General features: G+C 33.9%; 1 long non-coding RNA gene across 1 annotated transcript; it reads right to left on the reverse strand.

The window, feature by feature from the left end:
• Nucleotides 1-7076: 7076 nt before the first annotated feature.
• Nucleotides 7077-9815, reverse strand: LOC114580887. Its single transcript, XR_003702527.1, has 2 exons — nt 9012-9815; nt 7077-7342 (listed from the first exon to the last, which is right to left on the reverse strand). It is a non-coding gene; the product is annotated as an uncharacterized LOC114580887 (long non-coding RNA).
• Between the last annotated feature and the right edge of the window lie 34 nt (nt 9816-9849).

Here is a 9849-nt window from a genome sequence, read left to right on the forward strand (position 1 = left end):
ACTGATCGTCCCGGGACGATCCCAGATCGGCCCGGACGATCCCTACAGGAAATTATTCCTGTAACTTCTGTACAGAATCTGGAGCAGAATTTACACTAATCGTCCCGGGACGATCCAGATCGGCCCGGACGATCCTGGAGCAGATTTTGATGTTACAGGTCATCCCTTCTTTATTCAACAAAATGTTTCTTATCTCATGTACTACCTCCTTGACCGGTCTATTCTCAATTGATTTAGGATCAAGGGGTAAGTACCCTTTGTATTCAGCCATGTCAAAGAGTTCTTCAGAGTATAACTTGGAGATGATTTTTGTGAGTTTTGGGTTAGGATCTGGTTGAGGTTTTGAAGCTGGCTTATCTGTCATTTTTTGGTCTTGGTCATTTCTCTCCTCCTCGATTGTCCCAGGATTAGTAATCAAAAGAGTGGGATCCTTTGCCGGGTGAGGGACACATACCTTGAGGGGCGAATTAGGAGCTTGGAGGGTAATAGCTCCTACATCTGGCAAAGTAAGGTCCTTGAATACCTGATTAGGGAGCCTAGGAATGACACACAGATCTTGGGGAACATCAACCGGAACAGCAGCGGAGGTGATGACTGGAACATGTACTAAACTAGTAGTGGAAGCACTGTCGACTGTGACAACTGGAGTACTAACATGAGCATCCATCAGATCAATTGGGGCCAGAGGAGTGCAAGCTGGAACTCGTTGGAGTTGAAGGATGAACTTAGAAGTTCTAGGAGGTGGTGGCAAGATCTCCAACTTTGTTCTCTTAGGAAAAAATCTTTTCTCAGGGGACTTGGGCCTCTTGCCCTTAACATCTACAGGTCTTCGAATCTCAGCCTCCTTTGGCTTGACGATCACTGAGGTCAACTTTAGGGGTCTAGGAGGGGGTACCAAGGGTCTACCAGCAGGACGGTGGCCTCTCTCAAACTCAATCAACACAATACCTTCCATTTTAGAAGATGGAAGGCGTGGCACCCAGTGATACCCATCAACTAGTACTGAAGTGACAGGTTGTCGGACATACTTCTTATTTCTCCTAACGGGCTAAGGAGTTAAGTTCTTTGCTTCAGACACTTCTTCTTTAGGAACTCCTTCTAAAAATGATGGGAGATAACTCCTTTTAACTGTTTCACATACTCCTCTTTGGTTTGCCCAGACTGTGCAACACATGTGTAGATTATGTTCCATAATATTCTTGTCCTATGGAGGTGCTTCTCCTTTGGAGTCTTCTTGGTTGAATAGTCAACTGGGCATGATGGGGAATGAACTATCCTAGCCGCCCTCTCATTCCCCTGAGCAGCAGCAAGGGGATGAAAAGTGACTCCCCTTGAGGAGGGGAGAGGAAGCAGGAATATGCAGCTCCTTCGCAGCCTCGGGCTCTACTTAGGCTAAGGTCTTAAAAGGAATGACTCTCTTTGCTTTGGAGATCTTCTTTTTAAGTCTCCTCAGATAGTTCTTTCTCTTGTTCTTAGTAGCAAAAGTAAGTCTAGAACTAGACCCTTCCTTAAAAATAGACTTAACTTCAATGGGCACCTCAACAACTGGTTTAGACTGTTTATGTTCATCACTATTTACTGGTAAGGTGAGTGCAGATCCCATAATCAACTCAACCACTGGAGGAACTTCCTTACTGTCATCGAAGTTAACTATCTTGTGTTCATCCATGGACAACTCAAGGGTATTGAATCCCATCCCAAAAATTATAGTGCTTCCTTGATCATTAACTGTTGAGGACAGCTCTCCGTCGAAAGAGAAGATTAATTTTCCTGCCATTTGAAATTTTCTGAAATTTAAAGAAAGGATTGGAATTAGATTTTTTTTGAAAGGAAAATAATTTTTCTCTTAGAAGATCAAGGCTCATAAAAGAATCTCAACCCTCCAATACATGCTAAGTAGTATAAATTGTTGCTCAACACATATTAGTAGGGTAAAGAGACCAGATATGTGCTAGGGAAGAATCAAACTTCACAGCACATGCTAGCCCACAGGAGGATGCTATGGGTAACATATAATGACTTGAGATTTAAAGAGAGTTTAAAAAGATTTGAATTTTATGAGATTTAAGGTGGGCTTCTCGCAAATTCCAAAACACAACGGACAGAATTTCCCCTTGCCCGAAGGCTTATGAAATTATGAGAAAGCTCAAGTAAAGTGGGTTGCCTAACTCTCCCCACCTCTAAGGGTAAAAAAAAGGGGTGAGGGGTTAAGGCCAAGGTGTTTTAAATACCAAAATTAAGATATCTAAAATTTCTTTCAATCTTAAGAATTTATGTATTGAATCAGAAATCATCGACATAAATTTGTAGAATTGAAAAGGATATCTCAAAAATCTGATTTGACACTATCACCCAACTGGTTGGCCTGGGGATAGAAGGTCAAAATCAGAATCAATATTTAACTAAAAAAAAATTGGAGGTAAATATATATTTTATTTTAGATGTTGGCCACACTCACCCAAGAAAGAAATGTGTAGAGGGATCATCAGAAGAAAAGGTAGTTAAGACTACCGATGAAATGAATTTTTGTCTCTATTAGAGATGGAGAGAGAGATTTAGTCCCACCGGGCATGCCATTTTTTATTGGTGGAATTTTGAAAACATGTTTTGAAATGCTTAATTTTCTTTGAAATTTTGAAATAAACTTTTAGACTCGAATTTTAAGATTGAACGTCCTATTAGAAAAATTATACCACTTCAAAAAGTGGAGATAAAAATTTAAAATAGGATTCAAATCCAAAATTATAAGTCCTACTTTGAATACCATAACTAGATCTGAGATAAACCACATATGACCTCAAAGGGTCAAAATGGAGTTCGTTCTAATTCCTAATTATAGTATCCTAAGTAGATTATCATTGATTTCATGCCCAAAACCTTATGAAAAAATAATATCTCCCCTAAGTGAGAAAATACCACTATTCAGTAGTTATTCGGGCTTGACGATAGCGATCGTCGTTGGTTAATTTTTTTCCAAAGAATACTAATTTGAGCCTCAAATGTTTCTTTTGGGAAACTTGGAATTATATTTAGATTTTAATTCTGGAGCTGAACGGACCATTGGTGATAATATATTGCCTCGAAAGGCGAAGATAAAATCTCCTAATAGGTTTAGTTCCAAAATCATAAATTTTCTCTTAGCTATTGTATCCTGATTTAAAGGAGAACCGCATATGACCCTAAGAGGGTAAAAAAGAGGTTTAATCTAAAATCGAGCCACGATAATTAAGATAAGGAGATAGTTAATTTCATTTCAAACTTGATATTAACACATGATAGATCCCTTTTGGAGAAAGAGAATATTGTATGTTAATGATCATATAACTATGATAATAATGATCATTATGAAGTATATCTCCCAAAAGAAGTGTTGAGTGAGTATTGAAAATCAAGCGTATGTGGTTTTAAATCTCCAACAAGTGCAAGCCCTTGTAATTAATTACATCGTAGGGAGTAGAGTCCCCCACAAAGACTCTTAATTAAAATAGTGATAAAATTTTGTTGGATTTTCCAGGAGTGATATCAAAAAGGAGGTGAATTTTGGAATCTCAAAAGGGATTGGAGCAAGGTTGAGCAGTTATTAACAGTACCAAGGAAAAAAAGTAGGGGACACTTTGAGATTCCAGAACCATCCAGAAGTGTCCCAACTTAATCTGAATGTTGGGCTTCACATTTTGGGTTGAAATGATATTTAATTAAAATTGAGCATTTTACTAAAAATTTGGGATTATATTCTCGAAGGTTGGGGTCTTATAATCAAAGATATGCCCCGAATTCTAAATCTAATTTTGGATGCTGGACCACAGTCATCCAAACCTAGCTAATGTAGTGCAGAACCTAAAAACGTAGATAATTATATACGCAATCATCTCAACACATCAAATATAAATTGATTAATTAATAAATGTTCATAGGCGAAGTTACTTTGCTTATTACAAACCAGGGTTTTGTTAAAAGTAAAGTGGTCGGGCACCACTGACAATAATCCAGATTTTAAACCTAATAAAGATGCAAGTGGTTTTGAGCGATATACTCCTTGTCTTCAAATCTTCAATCTTATTCTCCTTCGGGCTCCTTTTCTTTAGGCTCCTTCGATTCTTCGTAGTAGGCTGCCCAAATGGATAAGAGGGCACTTCCTTTGAGGGGAAGGCCACTCTTTCCTCTTTGGGCAAGGAGGCAGTGATCCAAATTTGGATTTTTAAATAGAAAAGGACCATTCCCCTAAGGGGTGTCATTTTCTCTTCGGAATCCGAGATTTGGACCTATGTATCCCAACTCAAAACTATACTTTCACAGCACTTAACACTTGCACATTTTCATTTGTATATAAATAAAAAAATTCTAGACTCTCCAGCAGGGTTATCCTAAGTAGTTAATAAATCAAAAATTTTTCCAAGCAGTTATATATATGTAGAAAAATAAATAAACACACTGGTCATGCTCTTTTTATTACTTGGGGGACTTAGCAGCTGAAGCATGTGTGCAAGCATTTTTATAATTGAATTTTAATTATTTAGCCCACCTTTATTGTCCTGTATGAACGTGACCATCTGTAGAAAACTATTTGAACATCCATATCATTCATATCCTAAAAGTAATCCAGTCGCCAAACACATCAATCATCCATAGAGTGTAGTAAAAAAATAAGCAGGCACAACAAGGCAATTTCATCCATAATGCAGTAAAATCACAAAAAATCTGGCACACAGTAGAAAAGTAAATATTGGCCTAACCTAGATCTAGAGTTGGTTGTCCTAGCAAATCATCTAAAGTGTGTGTAAAAGGTCGTGTGGCTGAGATAGATCTTAAGTTGGGTGGTTAATTAAAGTTACTAAAATTTTGAATTTGTTAAGGCTTAAAGGGAGATTTAGGTTAGAATTTAAATATTAATATATTAAAATTTTCATTTATATATATTTTAAGGATTAATTACTACCTTTATTTCACACCGAGACCGTGAAGTTTATTTCACCTTTCTTGGGGCTAAGCTAATAGCCTCGTAGGCAAAGGTTACCGAGTAGTAATGAGGGATGATTAAGTTAATTTAAATTGGTTAAAATTAAAGGAGTGGATTAATATTAATTAGAGTTGATTACTGATTTTAAAAGATTGGTTGATCATTTTATTAACCAAAATAGAAAACCCTGGAGTTTGAATGCATTAATGGGTTTTAGTAAATTATCTAGATATGTTAACTTAGGGGTCAAAAGTTGATTTTTAGAATTAGACTGAATTATATAAGTTCCAAAATTTTAATAAATACTAGGCCTTATTATGAGTTAACATGTAACACACTCAATTTGGAGTTTTTTATGAAAAGTTATTATTTTTAGAAGTTTTGACCCAATTTTGACATAAGGTTGACTGAAATGTTGACTTTTTTACTTTGACCAAATTTTGGGGGTTTGACATTTTTAAAAAATACTAGATTTTAATTAGATTCATGAGCCACTGAGTTTGGCTGATTTGAAATTTTATACAATTAATTATGAATTTTGAAAATTTGGGCATTTATTGGATTAATTTAATTGTTTCAATTAAGGATCCTTTTTAGTGATTTGAACCCATGAGTCTTAAACTTCTTGAAATCAACTCCAAAGATCATAAATGATCTAAGGAGGGATCAGCAAGTTTTTAAAGAATTTTTTGGATTTTTAATAAATTTAATTAAGTAAAAATTGATTAAACATTGATTTTGATTAAAATTAGATTAAAGTGGATTTTAATGTCAAATTAAATGGATTTTAACTTCTATAGATTTAGGAATTAATTAGGGTCAATTAGAGGTATTTTAGGGACTTTTAAGAATTAATCTTGATTTATTAGACTTTTATTAAGGCTAAAGGATTAATTAAGGGATTAATTCTAAATAGATTGATTAGGAAGCCTAATGATCTCCAAAAATTAGTGAAATAATTTGTATGGGTGGGTGATATTACTAAGTTTATTTTTTCAAAGTCTCGAAGTCAAGGGAAGATACATCCTAATTATAACAAATTTCTAAGTTTTCTATGCAAGTTCTTAATTTTTGTCCTTAAAGGTGTTTCTAAGTTGTGTGGAATTGAATCAAAATCACTAACCCTTACACATCACATATGCAAGTACACAAATATTGCACTCATGTCATTAAATTAAGAAGTTCCTAAACTAAGTGGTGTGTGTAATCCTACACATGCAAGAAATAAAAATAAAGAAAAAGGAACAATATACAAAATTACATTAAATGCTAGGTTAGTTGTAATTTGTTCACTAGCCATCCCCCATTGTTCATATTCAAATAGCTTAGATCATGGTTAGGATTTTCAAGACCCCACTCAAAACTTTTGAGATTTAATAATATATAATTTTAAAATTGATTTTACATAATAAAAAAAATTTATAATATGAAAAGGTTCAAGCTATTTAATAATTTGAAAGAGATCAAAATAAGGGTTAGTTAGATTTTTTTTTTTTTTTTTTTTTTGAATTGGAATTACCTAGAAATTAACCAAATATTCAAATATTAGGTTGTTAGAATTATCCAAAAGAAATAAACATATTACATTACCCCTAATCTAAAATAATCACCTTAAGGTAATTATTTGAATCAAATTTTAAAAAAGATTTTTTCTTTAATTTTAAAAGCATTATTATTTTTTTGGTATAATATTCAATAAAATACTAATTTAATATTAAAAGTGAACAATAATTAAAATTCTAAAAAAAATTATTTCAGAGCCTAGTTTCAAAGTAAATTATTTTTATTTTTGAAGGACTTAATATATATATCACAACTGACATACTCCGAGGTAATGAGTGATGAAGATAGAGGCGGCTCGAATCATCAGTGGAAAACATCTCATCAATCATTAAGATCTAATCCTTGAAAATAAATATTTAGCAGCACTGCAGGTTTCCCTTTGAAAACCTTTTTGATCAATCACCAATGCATAAAAAATGAAACTAACATACATAGAGATATAAAGAGCAGTAGCATTATTTTCAACATCACAAGCTAAATTTCTTGAATCCAACATAAAGGCAGCGCCACCCATCATAAATAAAAACAATAAAATCCCAAAAAATGATGCCCATGATGAAATAAACCACTAATATAGGATACACCACTTATGACCGACAATAAAATTTGTTTGACATATTTACTTCGTTGAGAAATAAGAATATTCAGCAGTAGATTAAAACTTTCATCATACTGCTCACCACCTCATAAAAAAGGGCAAGTAGAGATTGCAAAAGCATATTTTTGCAAACATATATCGGTTTATACTAAAAATACTAAAAAACAAACAACAATAATGTGATTGCAAGCTTGTTCAAAAACAAATGCCTCCTGCTCCTACTGCTGCAAAGAATATGACACAAAGTTAAAACAAGCAGGTAAACAGCTAAATAGAAGTAGGTTCATGCCATCCTTGATGCCTCATTAATAGAGTAGAGTAAGAATCAAACATAACCTAATTGTCAATGGTTAGCAATAATTGTCGTGGCCTCTCCAAAAGAAATTCATCATCTAATAGCCAGAGAAACATAGCAATGCTAAGCAGTGAGAATTGATGATGGATATACTGTCACAGTCATAGCAATAGAAGTTGGAGATGACTTTATTAGTGAATAAATAATTAGAGAGCTAGGCACAACAACTAAAATAACTAAGCTTCAAGAGTAATGAGCAAGAATAACAAGTTGGAGAAGAAGAAGAAAAAACGAACAAAAAAAATGAAGGCTTAGATGATAATGAAACCCTGACATAAGATAAGTAGAAGAGCCTTGCAACACTTTAATTCCCAAGCAATGGAAGATGTGGTTGCCGGAGATGCTCCAGGCCATCCAGACATGCCATATCATGGGAAACATAGCAATATTTCATAATTTCCATGTGTAATCAATGGTTGAATTCTAAACTCTAAATCATCACCATCATTGCCCTCACAACTTTTCACTCATAAACGATATAATCTCAGCACACTACTACATATTGGGAATGTCACTAATCTTGAAAAATGCCATATGATTAGGCCATTTAAAATATATTTCATGGTGCAGATGAGGCAACATATATGATTTCCATTTGTAAATGAAAAACATTATCCCCCATCAGTGCAATTTCAATTTTACTTTCATATGGAGAGATTGTAAAATTCCACCAACATGCATAAAAATTAGAATAGAGACGCAGACTCTTGACTTTATAAGGTAATGAATAAGGAGATGTCGCATCACTTGAGTTGCTAGTATTAGGGTCGCAAGCGAACCAAATGTTCGACGAGCTAATCGTTGCTCGGTTCGATTAAATCTCGTTTGTGATCGTTTAACCAACCAAACAAACAAACTTGAACTACATTTTTAATACACAATTTTTATATAAACAAGCTTGAACACGAATGTGTCCAATTCATTTATGTTCACAAACAACATCATTTGAAGCTCGTGAACAAGATCGACTTATATGTATACACCATTGTTACTGCACTGCTTCATGAAAGAAAGAGAAAGAGAGGTCCATATAACTACTTAATTCCAACAAAAAATAAATAGATAAACAAATTTCTAAAGGTCCTCTAATAGTCTAATCTCAAGCATAAATACGAAAATCAGAATACCGATTGCCTTAGAATTTTCAAGCCATCCTTGATGTTCGACATTGCAAAATGAGTATAAGAAACTTCATTTCTAGAAGATCAGTCACTTGTTGGCAATCACCAACAGAATTATTCCAAGAGAAATCTCAATGATTACATTACTCAGGAAAATAAAAGACAACCAAACTATCAACGATTAATTGTAAAAATATCTCACCATCTAGATATTTCTTCTCAGTGTCCACACCAATCCAATAAATTTTCAAGTTAAAGGCAATTTGATGGAATTAGTACATCATACATACATGTGTGTGTATAAATACCATTATTACTGCAACGTGCTTTATGAAAGAAATAGAAAGAGAGGGTCATATGACTACTTAATTCCAACAATAAATAAATAAATATGCAGCTTTCTAAAGGTTCTCTCACCATAAATAGGGAAAATAAGAACGTCTGTTGCCTTAGAATTTTCAGGCCATCCTTGATGTTCGACATTGCAAAATGAGTATAAGAAACTTGATTTCCAGAAGATCAGTCACTTGTTGGCAATAACCAAAAGAATTCTTCCAAGAGAAATCTCAATGTCAACACTGGGAAAAAAGAGAACTACAAAATTAAGGACAATTTGATTGCAAGTAGTATATCATACACATATGTATGTATATATCTATATATGCACACATATATATCTATACCACCGTGTTTCATGAAAGAAAGAGAAAGAGTGGGACATATGACTACTTAATTCCAACAATAAATAAATAAATAAGCAGCTTTCTAAAGGTCTTTTCATCTCAAACATAAAAGGGAAATCAGAACATCGGTTGCCCGAGAATTTTCAGGCCATCCTTGATGTTCCACATTGCAAAATGAGTATAAGAAGCTTGATTTCCAGAAGATCAGTCACTAGTTGGCAATCACCAACAGAATACTTCCAAGAGATATCTCAATGATAGCATTACTGAGGAAAACAAAAGACGACTATAACTACTAGCGATTAATTGAAAAATATCTCACCATCAAGATATTTCTCCTCATTGTCCACACCAATCCAATATTTTTTCAAAATCTCAATGATTGCATTATTGAGGAAAACAAAAGATAGTTATAATTATCAACGATTAATTGTAAAAATAACTCACCATCCAAATAGTTTTCCTCATTATCCACACCAATCCAATATTTTTCAAGTTTGGGCAATTTGATTGCCATGAGTATATATATATATATATATATATATATATATCCGGGGCCCCGCAGCCCTCAA

This window comes from Dendrobium catenatum, unplaced genomic scaffold (assembly GCF_001605985.2).
Source record: "Dendrobium catenatum unplaced genomic scaffold, ASM160598v2 fragScaff_scaffold_1380, whole genome shotgun sequence".
Taxonomy (NCBI): Eukaryota; Viridiplantae; Streptophyta; class Magnoliopsida; order Asparagales; family Orchidaceae; genus Dendrobium; species Dendrobium catenatum.